Here is a 15,066-nt window from a genome sequence, read left to right as displayed (position 1 = left end):
GACCTGCTGGCCAGCTGTAGAGCAAGTCCATTGTCAATCTCAAAGTTTGCGTATGTACTGGTAGGTATTTCTGCTGGTGTTTGCATAGAAAAGAATGACAGTCAGAGGGACTCTCCCAACTCCTTCATTTTACAAATGACAAGTCTGAAGCCCCGTCTTCCAGGCTAGTAGCAGAACCAAAATTGGAACCCAAGTCAATAGGATATATAATACGTGGTCATCTAATACCATTTATAGCTCCAGGTGCACCCATGAGTATTAATAAACTTGTCATGTTTATTGACTAAACACTGGCATTACTGCCATTCCGGTTAGCCCCAAGGTCTGATTGCTTTCCCTGCAGGTCGTGCTGGAGCTTTCACACTTCGCCACCACTTGGGGGCCCGCAGATGCTTCGCCCCCGCTCCTCACGCCCCACCGGCCGAAGTACCACACAATGCCCGGCAGGGGGCGCTGCGATCACCTGGCCCCGCGGCCCCTCCCTCGGCCAACCGTCGATTGGGCCGGCGCGTGACGTCACGCCGTTTTAGCCAAACAAATAGGATTCGGGGCGAGCGTTGGGCTTCGCCGCGCCGCGCTGGGCGCTCGGTCCGCCTCAGCGGTGGGGAGCGAGCCAGGCCTCCTGCCGCCGCCGCATCGGGGTGTGCAGCCCCGGGCCAGGCCCGGGCCGGGGCAGGAGCGCAGGTGAGTCGGGGCCGCGTGGCGTGGCGCTGGGGCAGCGCGGTCGGGGTTCAGCGACGGCCACCGTGGCCGTTCCCCGCCCCCTCCCGCCGCTCGCCTGCGCTCCCAGGACGCGGGGCGGGTGGGGGCGGGGGCGCCGCCCGCGGGTCCGGGGCGCGCGGCGCTGCGGGCGCGTCTGGGGCCGGAGCCGGCGGCCCGCACCTCTCCCCGGGCCGGCCTCCAGCCGCACGCGGGCCCGGCGCTGAGCGCCCCCGCGGGCCACGGAGGTCGGGCGGACCGGCGGGCGGGAGCGGGAGCGGGGTCCACGTCCGGGCTGAAGCCTCGGCGATGACGGATAGGCCGTGAGGAGGCAGCGGACCGGCTCGCCCACCGCCGGGACCAGCGGCGGGTGAGGAAGTCGGGCCCTGGGCGGGGGTCGCCGCGCGCGGTCGCGCCCGCTGGGGCTCGGCCCCCCCTGCCCTTCCCGCGGCCGCGCAGGTGAGCTGGCGCCCGGCCTTCACCTTTCGAGCTGCCTTCGCCTCCGGACTGGCGGAAGTCGGCTGCGGGTCGGCTCCGGTCGGCGATGAAGTCATGGTGCTGTGGGTCCGCGCGCCTGTGACGTCCGGGAGGGGGGCTGTGATGTCACCGCAGGCCCTTGGCCGGGACCTTGGCGCGGGAGGGCCGGGGGGTTGCGGAGGGGAGAGAGGAAGTTCCGTCTCCTGTGGCCGGGAATCGCCGTGGATTTGAACCGAAAGTTGTTCGACACCAGCATTTTCCAGTTTTAATGTAAGAGTTGTCAAGTTCCTTAACTTCAGTATCAGGCACATTTGATTTAGAGACAGCTTCATCACAAGGACTTGTCGGGGTGTGGGGCTGGGGTGTTGAATGTAAATGCCTCCCAGGAACCTAAACTCATAGTTTGGTGGTTTGTGGATAGGAATTGTGGGGGGAAATAGAACTGATTTGAGTGCTGGTGATGCAGTTGCCTTAACTCTTTTTTGCTAGACAGTATGGACATCATCTATCTGCTAGTTCTCATTTTTGTTAGACTTAGAGAATGGCCTGGAAGAGGGGGAGCAGATCTTTTTATTACTGTTTTTTATTTCTGACATTGATCTTTATTGTTGAAAGTAATACAGATGTACCATTCCCGGCCTCCCCGCCCATTGACCCCTCCCAGCTGGCCCTGACCCATCGCCCCGGGCTTTCACAACACTATTGTCTGTGTCCTTGGATTATGCATATATGCGTCTAAATTCTTTGGTTAATCTCTTCCCACCAGCCCACCCCCCGCCTTCCCTCTGAAATTTGTCATTCTGTTACATGTTTCTATGTCTCGGGATCTACATTGTTCATCAGTTTATTTTGTTCTTTAGATTCCACATATGAGTGAGATCATGTGATACTTGTCTTTCTCTGACTGATTTATTTTGCTTGAGAGTAGGTCTTAAATGAACTTTTCCTATTGTAAGGAGGAGGGTGTTTGAATTAATCCATTATTCTTAGATAATAATTACCTGAAGATTTAATTCATCCAGCTTGTCCCTGCCCCATGCTACCATGGATAATTGAGGGTTTTCTCTGGTTAGAGCTCAGCAACAAGCCTTTTTCTTGCTTTCTTACTAAGGCTGGGCCATAACAATATACATAATAATATCCTCGGACTGCTTGTCTGGACGCGTAACTTTTTGTCAGTGGTGCTTGCAAATATGAAACCATAGAATTTTTTTTTAAAGTTTCTTGGTTTTCTTCCAGAGCTTTCAAAAGAGATCAGAGTGGAAGAGAGGCTAGTCATTTGCCATTACTGACTCACTCCAGGTTCAGCTTATCAATACTTTCATCCTGTCTTCCTCTCTGTAGAATCATTTACTGGAATCTAGTTTGAAAGGTAGATGGTTTAAAATTAAAGCATAATTACAATTTCGTGTTTTCAGTAGGAAGCTTGGATAGGAATCCTCAATCCTTTTTCACTGACCTTGACTTGTAAGGTAGGTTTTTTTGTTGTTGTGGTTAATACTCTTTCCAGGCTCTTTATAAATTATTGACAATGTATTGTCTCTCTGGATTTTGCACCAACATATAGGGGAAAGTTATGCTATACCTATTAACTAAGGAAATGAGAACAAAATTTTACCCTTATTAATTACTATTAGATTTGACTGGAAGTTCACAAAACAAAGCTTTCTTGTAAATCTCATTTTGATCCTCACCATACCTTGGAAATTCAGCAGCACTGTGTGTACTCCTGAGAGTTGTTAATTTTTTTTTTTTTTTAAAGAAATTGGGAATTGTATGGTGACAATGCTGAGCAATGGTTCTAAAGACAGTATTTGTTTGGATCCTCGGGACTGATAGGTACTGATGATATTGAGGATATTAATCTATTATGATGAAAGGATCATGGCAAGATATAATGAAATTGAAAGAGGTACAAAAAGAACCCTTGCATGTGTCTTTTCTGGGTGGCCTTTCTGGGCCAGGCTATATGGCTCTGTAAATTAAGTGTACTGGTGTAAATGGGAAGGGGCGAAGTCAAACTAAATGCGAGTTGAAAGGTAAATAAATGATGATAATAAAATAGCTCCTCCTTGGCAGTGCATTTCAAATAGAGGGGGAAAATGCACTGCCAAGGAAGAGAAACTTTTATTTTTCCTCATGGAAAATGAGTTAATAGGTAGAGAATGAATGTCTGTGTATTCTATGTGACTGAGGAACAATGACAGTAATAAAAAAAAAAGCCTGGTTATGCATATAGTTGCATAACTATTTAACAAGTCATAATTCTTCTGAAACATTTTTCCAAAGGATGCTTTTCACCCAGGCCTTGCTGTTTTAGGTCTATGAAGCAGCTTTTACTTATAAATGGAAATTTATTTAGGATCGGGCTTATTATTTTAAAATATTTTGTCTATCCAGATTACAGCATTTGAAGGGACTAAATCAATTAGTCATTAGGGATACAGCATTTTTCTGATAGATAGAAACAAACATCATGAAGAATGAAGTGCTAAATTTTAGAAATTCTTTAGGATATGTTTATTGGATCAATTCTATTAACATGTAGAATTGAAATTCTTATACAAACTTTCTACTTTATTTTCTAAGTTTAAAATTTATGCTAAGCCCGTTTAATATGGTTTTGATATTCTAGTAAACATATTAACAACAACAATTAACTTGTTTTAATATTTTTGGGGTAGAGAATGTACTAATCTTTAGAGACATCATTTGGTGTTATCTTCCAAAATTTGCAGCTGTTCAGAAACAGATACTTGAGGGAAGCTACTATGGTATAATGAATGCCTTCCTTGTTAGGTTATGTGTGACAAAGGCAAAATTCAACAAGTGCATAATTTGCAGTCCTTTGGAAACAACAACAAAAAGAGTAGATTAGCTCCAAATGCATTTAGGTCATTTGGAAATTGAATTCCTGTCAATCTTTATCTTTGCATAATTTATCTTCTCCTTTAGTTCATACTTACGGTATTTTGAAGCTGATGAACTTACTGTGTTTTCTGGGAAAGTATTAATAATTAAAATGTAGGTGTTTCCTAGTGATAGTTCAGTTTATCAAACTTAAATTTCCAGCTGCATCTTCTACTTAGCTCCACTGAAAAGGCTCCAGATCTTTTCGTTGAAAATCTTTACCTTCAGAATCCTAGCACATACATTTACTATCCTCAATACAATGTAGGTATAAATGTGAAACTAAGCTACATATGTGTTTTATATTATCAGGCATGGGGTTCATTCATCTAACAAACATTTTTTGAGTACCTCTATGCCAGGTACAATTCACTCAGATGAGTTGTCCTTACTGCAAGGACATTTTGTTTTAACATTCCTTTGCTATGGAGGACCATGATTCTGAGGGCCCAGAATTGGACCAAGAGGATAAACCAGTAATGTTATACCAGGTTGGCCAGAGGTTTTGTCTAAAGGCTGGTTTAAGGATGTATTAAAAGCTCAGGTAAAAAGAATGGCTAGCAGATTATCAAAGGGTCTAGAATCCATGGATTTGAATAATCCTAGAATAAATGGAGTTTAAGTGAGTGAGCTCTTTCTTTGAGGCAAGAATAAACACTTAAGGCCAGACTAGTCTATATATGCAGTCTAAAATTGGAGGTAGAAGAGGAACAGTCTAGACATCCCAATCTCAGAGGCATGTTATATACCTTCTTTGTTGTCAGTCCTTTTCTTTAATTGACAAACTTCTGATATATGTGAGCCTCTCACAGCCTTCATTTCCACTATTTGCTTTCTTTCCTTATCATTTTATAATGAAAACCTTCATAGAAGAGTTGCAAGAATTGTTTGTATATTGAATACCTAAATACCCACAACCTAGATTCTGCAATTTATATTTTATAGAATTTGCTTTTCTGTATCCATTCTATCTTCCCTCTCTTCTTCTATCCACTCATTAATGCATCTCATTTTTGTTATATTTCAAAGTAAGTATACTTTACCCCTGTATGCCTATCATGAACTATTTGTTTACTAGTTTTTTAGGTAAAATTTATATACTGCAGTAAATACAGATCTTATGGGAAGCATTCCCTTAGGTGGGATAAGTTCATACATCTATGTAACCCATAACCTTGTCATGCTATAGGACCGTTGCCATTACTATAGAAAGTTCCTTCATGCACGTCCAAGTCATTTTAACTTTTTAATCTCCTGCAATCTCACTTCCACCAGTATCTTCTGAAACTACCTGTTCAAAGAGCCTGCTTTGTTAGCACATTTGGGTGACATTTTGTTAGGTAATCAGAATATAAAGACATCAAGAACACAGGCCCTCTTCTCTCTCTCTCTCTGTCTCTCTCTGTCTCTCTCTGTCTCTCTCTCTCTCTCTCTCTCTCTCTCTCGTTACTCCTCACCCAAGGATATTTTTCCCACTGATTTATAGAGAGAGTGGGAGGGAGGGAGGGGGAAAGAGAGAAAAGCTGTAGCCAATTTGGCTCAGTGGATAGAGCGTTGGCCTGTGGACCAAAGGGTCTCGGGTTCGATTCCCGTTAAGGGCATGAACCTTGGTTGCAGGCTCATCCCTGGTCCAGGCCCTGTTTGGGGCACGTGCAGGAGGCAACCAATTGATATGTTATCTCTCACATCAATGTTTCTGTCTTTTCCTCTCCCATTCTTCCTAAAAAATCAATGGAACCTGCAACCCAGGTATGTGTCCTTGACTAAGAATCGAACTTGGGACCCTTCAGTGCACGGGGCAATGCTCTAACCCAGCGGTTCTCAACCTGTGGGTTGCGACCATAGGAAAACACATAGCATATCAGATATTTACATTGCGATTCATAACGGTAGCAAAATTACAGTTATGAAGTAGCAACGAAAATAATTTTATGGTTGGGGGGTCACCACAACATGAGGAACTGTATTAAAAGGTCGCGGCATTAGGAAGGTTGAGAACCACTACCACTGAGAAACAGGCCGGGGTGGCCTGCTCTCTTTAAGCTTATAATTTAGTTTGGGTTTTAATTTAGGTATTGCCAGAGAAAGCTTCCTAGGTGTGGGTCTTGAATTGGGCCTTTATTTTAGGGTCCAGATTTATTTATTTTTAATGGACTATGATTAGAAGTTATAATATAAAGGAACAGTTGTAACAAAGGTGGTTGGGACCCAGTTTTGGAAGGAGTTTGAGCATTATCTGTACCCATGACAATTTAAAATTTTTTTTATTGATTTGAGAGAGAGAGAGGAAGTGGGAGGGAGGGAGAGAGAAGAAGGAAAGATCATATGCATTCATTGGTTGATTGATTCTTATATGTACTCTGACTGGGGATCAAACCTGAAACCTTGATGTATAGGAACAATGCTCTAACCAACTGAGCTGCTTTTTGAGGAGGAGAGTAATGTGAAAAACTGATCTTTCAGTTAAATTCTTATCCTCTTGTCATCTTTTGGATTTATTTGTATAGAAGACCTCTTCATCTTTTGAATTCTCTTCTCTCAGTTCTTTGCCTCTGATTTCTTCTGATTTCTCAGCTTTGCTGATAATTCCTACAGATCCAAACTATTGAAAGCTTTGTTCTTTACTCTGTGGTATTTTTTGTAATCTTGCCTTACCTCTTAGGGCTTCTCCATTTTAATTCTTTCCAGGTTATGCCTACATCTGTGTCCATAAGCTGTTAACTCTTGTTAGGTTTCTAACTGTTAATAAAATGCTTCTCTTTGTATATCCCTATTTACTTTAGCAAGAGCATTTGCTCTAAGTAGTTGTAGCAAATGGGATTTATTGGGAAAGGAAGATATGTAAACTTTCAGTGGACTGAATGGACAGTTTAGACTAAGTTTCTTGGAACAAGAAAGATACTGCAGAACTTGCCTACTGCCACCATGGACCATGTTGTTGAATCAGAATGCTGCTGCCACCATACTTAGGCAGAAGTTTAACTTCCATAGACAGAATCATCATTATATACTACTTTCTGTCCTCCATTGGCCACATTTATGTCATATGTAAAACCTCAGCTTCCAGAGCATCTGGAAATTGTAGTTTTTAGTTGTCCATCCTCTATGACAGGAAGTCCTTATGAGAATAGATTGGAGTAAGTACTGAGTGAATATTCAGTACACTCAGTTTGTGAAAACTAAACTAATTTTCCTCAGACTCCCTCAATGTGACAAGTTAAACCTTTTATAATTTTGCTGTTTCAAAGCATAGACTTAGGTATTATTCTAGTTTCTTAACACATTGCGGATGGATCACGAGAATTTGCCAGCTTTGTTTAGTTCCACTTCATATTACAAAGTGTTTTTCAAAGTATCATACTTTAAAAAGATATTAGCTTGTAAGAACATGTAATAAATAACTTCAAAATGCAATGGGTATTTAATTTTAAAGCGTGCCTTTAACATTTATGTAAAATGTTTTTTTGTACTCGTTCAATAGAAACTTATCTGGCCACTGGGTAAAGCTAGCAATAAAACTACTGGTCCACAATGTGTTAAGATAGAAACTACTGAAATCAACTGTACCATTTAGATTTTTTATATTGTGATAACAAAAAACCCAACTCAATTTACTGGCTGAAAAGTCCAAAGGTGAAGCTTGATCCACTTGAACTTATGTGATCAGAACCTCATCTTCCTCGAAGTCTGCTTCCATGGTGTTTTGTGGTTAGAGCATGTTTGTCTGCAGCTCAAGCCCCACATCCTCATGCCATGAATTTCAGAGGAGGGGAAGAAGAGTGCTTCTATAGAAGCTGTAGGACAGGTCTCTTGTTTTTTTGCTCCAGAGACCCCTTTGGCTTATAGGACCCCCATTCTGAGTTATATTTTTAAAAATGAAATACACAGAACTACAAAGAAAACAGTTATATTAAAAATATATTTGGCTTTCCATCGAGATAGCGGTGTACATAAATGTGGTACTTGTGTCCTCCCACAACTGCATCGAAATTACAACTAATCTACAGAACAACCATCATTCAGAATTGTCTGAAACCTAGATGAACAGAAGACCTACCACTAAGGATGTAAAGAAGAAGCCACATTGGACACTCCACGTAGCAATACTTTTTAAAAATATATATCTCCTCAACAAGGGAAACAAAAGGAAAAAAAATGGGACTGCATCAAACTAAAAAGTTTTTGCACAGCAAAGAAAACCATCAACAGAATGAAAAGATAACCCACTGAATGGGTGCACAAGTTTTGGCAAGGATGTGAAGAAAAGGGAACCCTCATGCATTATTGATGGAAATGCAGATTGATTCAGTTATGGTGGAAAGCAGTATGGAGTTACCTCAAAAAGTTAAAAATGGAACTTTCTTATGATCCAGCAATTCTATTTCTGGGAATTTTCCTCAAGAAACTGAAACTCTAATTTGAAAGAATATACGCACCCCTATGTTCATTGTAGCGTTATTTACAATAGCTGAGATTTGGAAGCAGCCCAAGTGTCCATCAGTAGAAGAGTGGATAAAACAGCTATGGTACATATACACAGTGGAATACTACTCGGCCATAAAAATGCAGGATATTTTACCCTTTATGACAGCATGGATGGACCTGCAGAACATTATGCTAAGTGAAATAAGCCAGTCAGAGGAAGGCAAGTACCATATGATTTCACTCATGTGGAATTTAATGAACAAACAACTAACAAGCAAAATAGAGACAGACTCATAGAAGCAGTCAGACAGCTCTTGTGGAGTGGGGCACTGGGGAAGGTGGGTGGAGGAATAGCAAAAAAGAAAAAAAACTCATGGACATGGAATATGGTGTGGTGATTGTGGAGTGGGGATGGGTGGAGGGGGAAGAGGGAACGGGGGATAAATGGTGATGAGAAAATAAGGGTTTTTAGAAAGGAATAAAAATTGAAGAAGCCACATTGAAACTGGTATAGAGTGGGGATCAGGGGGGCGGGGCATGGAACAGGCTGGTCTAACACCCTTTGTGGTAGATAAAAACCAGGAGGAATATCTTGGCTGTGGAGGTCCCTTGTGAGTAGCAAAGGGTCCTAATCCCACACTAGGTTCCCCAGCCCAGAGTTCCAGTGCCAGAAAAAGAAGTCCCCATAACTTCTGGCTGTAAAATCCAGCAGGGATTGTGGCTGAGTGAAATGGCAAGCTGCTGGAGTCCCAGACAGTTTTAAAGGGTCTGAGCACAAACTTACTTGGGCTCACTCCCTCTGAGTTCCAGCACTGGGACAACATGTCAGAAGGCTTTGGGGACATATGGAGAAGAACTGTCTGGTATCAGAGTGAGAGCTTGGAGGGGCAGTTTTTCTCTCAGACAGAAGTGTTGGCAGAGGCCATTGTTCCTTTTGAGCCCTTCCCCCACAGAGCTAGCAGTCAGGTACCATATCTGAGTCTCAATCAGCCTATCACTGTTTGCCCTACACTGGTGATTCCCTGAGACCCCCACCCAGTTTGTGGGCCCATCCAAGTCATTTCCAGTGGCTTTTCCATATAAATGGCCTGTCTTAGCTCATGCTTCAGATTTTCCTAAATTCTCTTAAACAAGCAGCACCTGGCCTCAGTGTGCTCTGTACCTCTCACTAAGTGGTCGGAGGCCCAGTATTAGTGACAGCCCCCTGGGTTGGAAGCTTTGCTTTACCTGGGCACCTCCAAGCCCAACATAAGTGGCGGGCATCTGCAGCTTGCTTTCTAACTCATGCTAGGTGGCCCCAGGCAAAACAGCGTTGTGGCTGATCTTAAAAAAGGACATGGAGTCCTAACCGGTTTGGCTCAGTGGATACAGCATCAGCCTTCGGACTCAAGGGTCCCAGGTTCGATTCCGGTCAAGGGCATGTACCTTGGTTGCGGGCACATCCCCAGTAGGGAGTGTGCAGGAAGGCAGCTGATCGATGTTTCTAACTCTCTAGTCCTCTCCCTGCCTCTCTGTAAAAAATCAATAAAATATATATTAAAAAAAATAAAAAAATAAAAATAAAGAGGGACATGGAAACCATAAAAATGAGCCAGTCAGAAATGAAGGCTACACTAACAATTTAATATTTTATAGGGAATCAAGAGTAGAATAGCTGAGGCCAAGAATCAAATTGGCGATTTGGAATATAAGGAAACAAAAAACGCACAATGAGAAGAGCAAAAAGGAAAAAGAATCCAAAAGAGGATAGTGTAAGGAGCTTCTGAGACAACTTCAAGTGTACCAGCATTCATATTATGGGAGTACCAGAAAGAGAAGAGAGAGCGCAAGAAATTGAAAATCTATTTGAAAAGTAATTACAGAAAACTTCCAAACAAGTCCAGGAAGTGCAGAGAGTTCCAAACAACATGAACCCAACAGGCCCACACCAAGACAATCATTTAGAATTGAAGGACAGATAAAGAGCTTCCCAGACAAGAAAAAGTTAAAGGAGTTTATCACTATCAAACCAGTATTACATTAAATGTAGGGTCTTTTTTAAAGAAGAATAAAGAAGATAAAAAATTTGAACAATAAAATGACAATAAATACATACCTATAAACAATTGAATCTAAAAAAATAAATGGCCAAGCAGGACAGAAACAGACTCATAGATGCAGAAAATATTTTGATGGTTGCCAGATGGGAGGGGGGATTGGGGTGGGTGAAAAAGTTGAAGGGATTAAGAAGTACAAATTGGTAGTTAAAGAATAGTCATGGGAATATAGTCAATAATATTCTAAAAACTATGTTTGGTGTCAGATGGTACACGATTTATTGGGATGATCACTTAGTAAATTACATAATTACTGGAGTATACACCTGAAACTAATGTAATATTGTATGTCAACTATAATTGAAAAATAAAAAATGATTTTAAAAAATCCCAATCCACACTGATATAATACAAAGGATCAGATTGTCAGATCAATCATGAATTAGAACTCTTGCCCAGTGTCAGGCTTCACTAATAATTCCTAGGATAGGCAATCAAGAAGCAGATCTGGGACATGGAGGATGGCTCCTGTGTGTGACGTGATTTCCCATGATCTTATCATGGTTGACCTCTTCTGAGCCAGCAAGTTGCATGTCTATTACAGGAAGAAAGTACCTGAGGGCCATCCTCAACTATATGGTTTTTCTTCTTTGACTTATTAGTATACAAAATATTTGAGTAAATTCCTAATGATTGAGCTATCTTTGATTTGTCATGGTATTTACCATTTTTAGGTGTTTTGAAATTTTTAATAAAAAAAATTCTAAATTTATAGTAAAAAAAAAGAAAAATAATATATAGTTAACCAAATTATTTTTTAAATTATAAGGTTAATATGTGCTTCTTTGATAAATAATATTTTAGTCCAAATATTAAATATTCTTTATTAAATAATAAATTAGTCCAAATAAGTCTAATAAATTCCAAGTAGTGATGAACATTGTTTGGAGGTGTAACCGAAGATCATGTGATAGGAAAATATCTGATTTCTACTTGTGACAGTGACAGATATTGTTAATATTGTGGTCTGGTGACTGAATTCACAATGGAGGGAAATGCTGAATTTCAGTTGGAGGTTAGTAAAGATATGAATTTTCCCCTTCACCTGAATTTATAGATACCCAGAATCCTATACCTAAACCCCTTGTGGGGAGTCTGTGAGCCACAGCTTAAGAACCACTGCTGGAAGATAGTTTATCTCCCCAGAAGCCCCAGCAAATGTCTTGTATCTCATTGACTTTGGATTACATTTCTGACATTCTTGAACCAGTCACTGAGAATATGGATATCTGTTTGGTTTAGCCAGCATGGGCCTACCCCTGGAGCTGGGGATGGGGTCATTGCTACCTAAGCAGCTTGTTGAGAGAGGAGTGAGTTCTCATCCAGGGGTTACTGGATGCTGAGTAGCAAATAGTAGCTGTCCATTATGTCATACTTAGTCCCCTCTCCTTTGCACTCATAGTTAACCAATTATTATAAGTTTTAGTGAATCTTTTACTTGGATTTGTCCTTTCCTGATCAGTCACTCTGGTAACATCCTAGGCCTCCAATATGGAGTATGTGTGATAGTCCATTGGGTTGCAAAAAGAAAAATATTAGAACTTTTATTTATTTTTCGCATCCTTTTAGTATTTATTTTTGCTTATGTTTATTCTCTTTGTAAAATATAGTAGTACTAGAGGCCCAGTGCATGAAATTCGTGCACAGGGGAGGGGGGGGGGAATCCCTCAGTCCAGCGTGTGCCCTCTCGGAGCCCTCAGGGGATGTCTAACTGGCGGAGGCAGGAAAGGCTGCGCTTGCCAGCCATAAGTCTGGCTTCTGGCTGAGCAGCACTCCCCCTGTGGGAGTGCACTGACCACTAGGGGGCAGCTCCTGCGTTGAGTGTCTGCCCCCTGGTGGTTAGTGTGCGTCATAGCAACTGTTCGTTCTGCCATTTGGTCAGTTTGCATATTAGCCTTTTATTATATAGGATAGGATAAGACAGCGGTTCTCAACCTGTGGGTCGCGACCCCTTTGATGGTCAAGCGACCCTTTCACAGGGGTCACCTAAGACCATCCTGCATATCAGATATTTACATTACGATTCATAGCAGTAGCAACATTACAGTTATGAAGTAGCAATGAAAATAATTTTATGGTTGGGTCACAACCTGAGGAACTGTATTTAAAGGGCCAGAAGGTTGAGAACCACTGGGATAAGAAATATAGTAGTACAGTGGTGTATACACACATACACAACACATACATACATACACATATTTATGGGCACATGTTAAAATTGTTAATCATGGGAATGGGAGGTCAAGAAAGTTGAGATGACCAGAGAACAGTTCTGTTCAATAGAAATATAAGCTACATGTAATTAAAAATTTTGTTAGCGCCCTAGCTGGTTTGCTTCAGTGAATAGAACGTCAGCCTGCGGACTGAAGGGTCCCGGGTTCGATTCTAGTCAAGGGCACATGCCTGGGTTGTGGGCTCAATCCCCAGTAGGGGGCATGCAGGAAGTAGCTAATCAATGATTCTCTCTTATCATTGAAGTTTCTATCTCTTTCTCCCTCTCCCTTCCTCTCTGAAATCAATAAAAGTATATTTTTTAAAATTTTCTGTTAGCCACATTTTAAAAAGTAAAAGGAAACATTTAAAAATTTTAATATTATATTATTTAACACAGTATATCCCAAACATCATGATTTTAACATGTAATCAATATAAAAATGATTGAGATAGTTTGCATTCTTTTTTCATACAAAGTCTTTGAAATTCATTGTGCATTTTACACTTGAAGTTCATCTCAGCTTAAACTGGTGTGATATTTCAGGTGCTCAAAAGCTACATGTGTCTAGTGGCTTCTGTATTGGATAGCACAGAACTAGACCAATGATCATTCTGAATTTAGGTATCTATAGTTGTCTCTATCAGTAGTTTTCATAAATCCATTACTTGCCCCTCTTTAGTCTTTTTATACAGTTGCCAGGTTAATTGAACAAAAATTCCACTGGGATCATGTTACTCCCCTGCACTAGGTTTCTGTGGGGGAAAAATTAAAATATACATATACATATATTTATATTTATATTTCAGAGAGGGAGAGAGATAGAAACATCAATGATGAGAGAGAATCATTGATCGCCTGTCTCCTGCACACCCCCTACTGGAGATTAAGCCCATAACCCGGACATCTGCCCTGACCAGGAATCAAACTGTGACCACCTGGTTCACCTGGTTCATAGGTAGATGTTCTACCATTCAGCCACACCAATCAGGCCATGGCATCACATTTAAAAGTAGCTCTTAAGACTTTTTGTAAGATGGTGCATCCTATCCCCCATCACATGTCTCTGGGATTGCCTGTGGCAAATCTGGTGCTCAATTAGGCAGTTTCCTGAGCCTTGCTTTTCCCTCTCCAGTTCTCTATAAGTGTAGTCATCCATTATAAGAAGCCTGTTCCAGTAAAACCTCTTTGGACTCTCCAGTCCCTCTGCAGTCTTTCCATTTCCTGAATTCCTGTGGTGTATATTGAGTACTCAGCCACTTAGCACTTCATTATATATTGATGTTTATTGCTAATTGCTTCATGTGTATTAGTCTTATCTCCCCTACTAAATTTACTAAATTCTAAGCTTCGTATCTTTTGTCCCCAAATTGTAGACACATAATTAAAGGCTTAGCTTTTTTCCCTTATCTTTAGGGACATACCTGGACTATCTCTGGGTTTAAATTTGTAGCTTTAAGTTGTTTTGTTTTTATTCTGTTTTGTTTTCTACTCTGCTGGTTAACTTAGACACCTTCTAGCAGATTCAGTTATAGGAGTTTGTGTATTAAAATGTTCATTTGCTTCTTGAAAATTAAAAATATTGTTTATGAAGTAGTAGTATTTGTAGTGGTAAAATCACTCTTGGAACAAAAGTATTGATTATCTGAAGTTTCTGAAGGTGAAATTTGAGTTTAATAAGGAAGTCTCAAAGGACACATTTGCTCTATTGTCTAGGAACCAGGAGAGGTAAACTTGTTTCCCAAGTAGGGCAAGAGATTTTATTTCAAGTTCAGTCATCAGAATTATTCTCTGTACTTTCTACCCACCAGTCACTTTAGTCTGTAGTTCAGGCAGTCTTGCCTAGATGAAGATTTCTACCTCCATAACAGTGTTTTAGCTTATTTGGAATACTGCAAATAGGAGTATGAAAATGGATCCTGAAAATAAGTCCAGCACAGGTCATGGGCTTTATGCTTTAGGGATCCTATTTTTCACTTGACATTTTCTATGCCTGTGTTTTATTTAACATGTTATATGGTTAGCTTAGTAAACTAGTTATATACTAACATTTTTAACTTGTGGAATTTCAAGGCTTGTTTATTATACATTTACTTTAAAAAGTGCAGTATATTTCATATGCCAGGCACTATGCTAAGTGCATTAGTTAACCTCTGTCACTTTTTATCTTTGCACTATTTTACAGATCCTTTATATAGTCTTTGGCAAGAAGTAGCCTTTATTTAAGAATTTATTTTTTGTCTTAAC

General features: G+C 40.9%; 1 protein-coding gene across 2 annotated transcripts in view; it reads left to right on the top strand.

Annotated features, from left to right (window-relative positions):
* The first annotated feature begins 553 nt into the window (after positions 1 to 553).
* The window catches only part of FBXO34 (F-box protein 34), a 74,184-nt gene continuing 59,671 nt past the window's right edge, over positions 554 to 15,066 (top strand). Inside the window, exon 1 of one of the 2 annotated variants that reach the window (XM_070419295.1) lies at positions 554 to 684. The gene's annotated coding sequence lies outside the window, so the exon portion shown is untranslated. Of the gene's footprint in view, positions 685 to 1,138; positions 1,159 to 15,066 lie in introns of those variants that run through there. The other variant, XM_070419299.1, reaches the window with a different exon arrangement.

Source organism: Myotis yumanensis, unplaced genomic scaffold, assembly GCF_028538775.1.
Source record: "Myotis yumanensis isolate MYYU_CA2020_CCGP unplaced genomic scaffold, mMyoYum1.0.hap1 SCAF_1, whole genome shotgun sequence".
NCBI classification, from domain to species: Eukaryota; Metazoa; Chordata; class Mammalia; order Chiroptera; family Vespertilionidae; genus Myotis; species Myotis yumanensis.
This window is presented reverse-complemented; position numbering and strand designations above follow the sequence as displayed.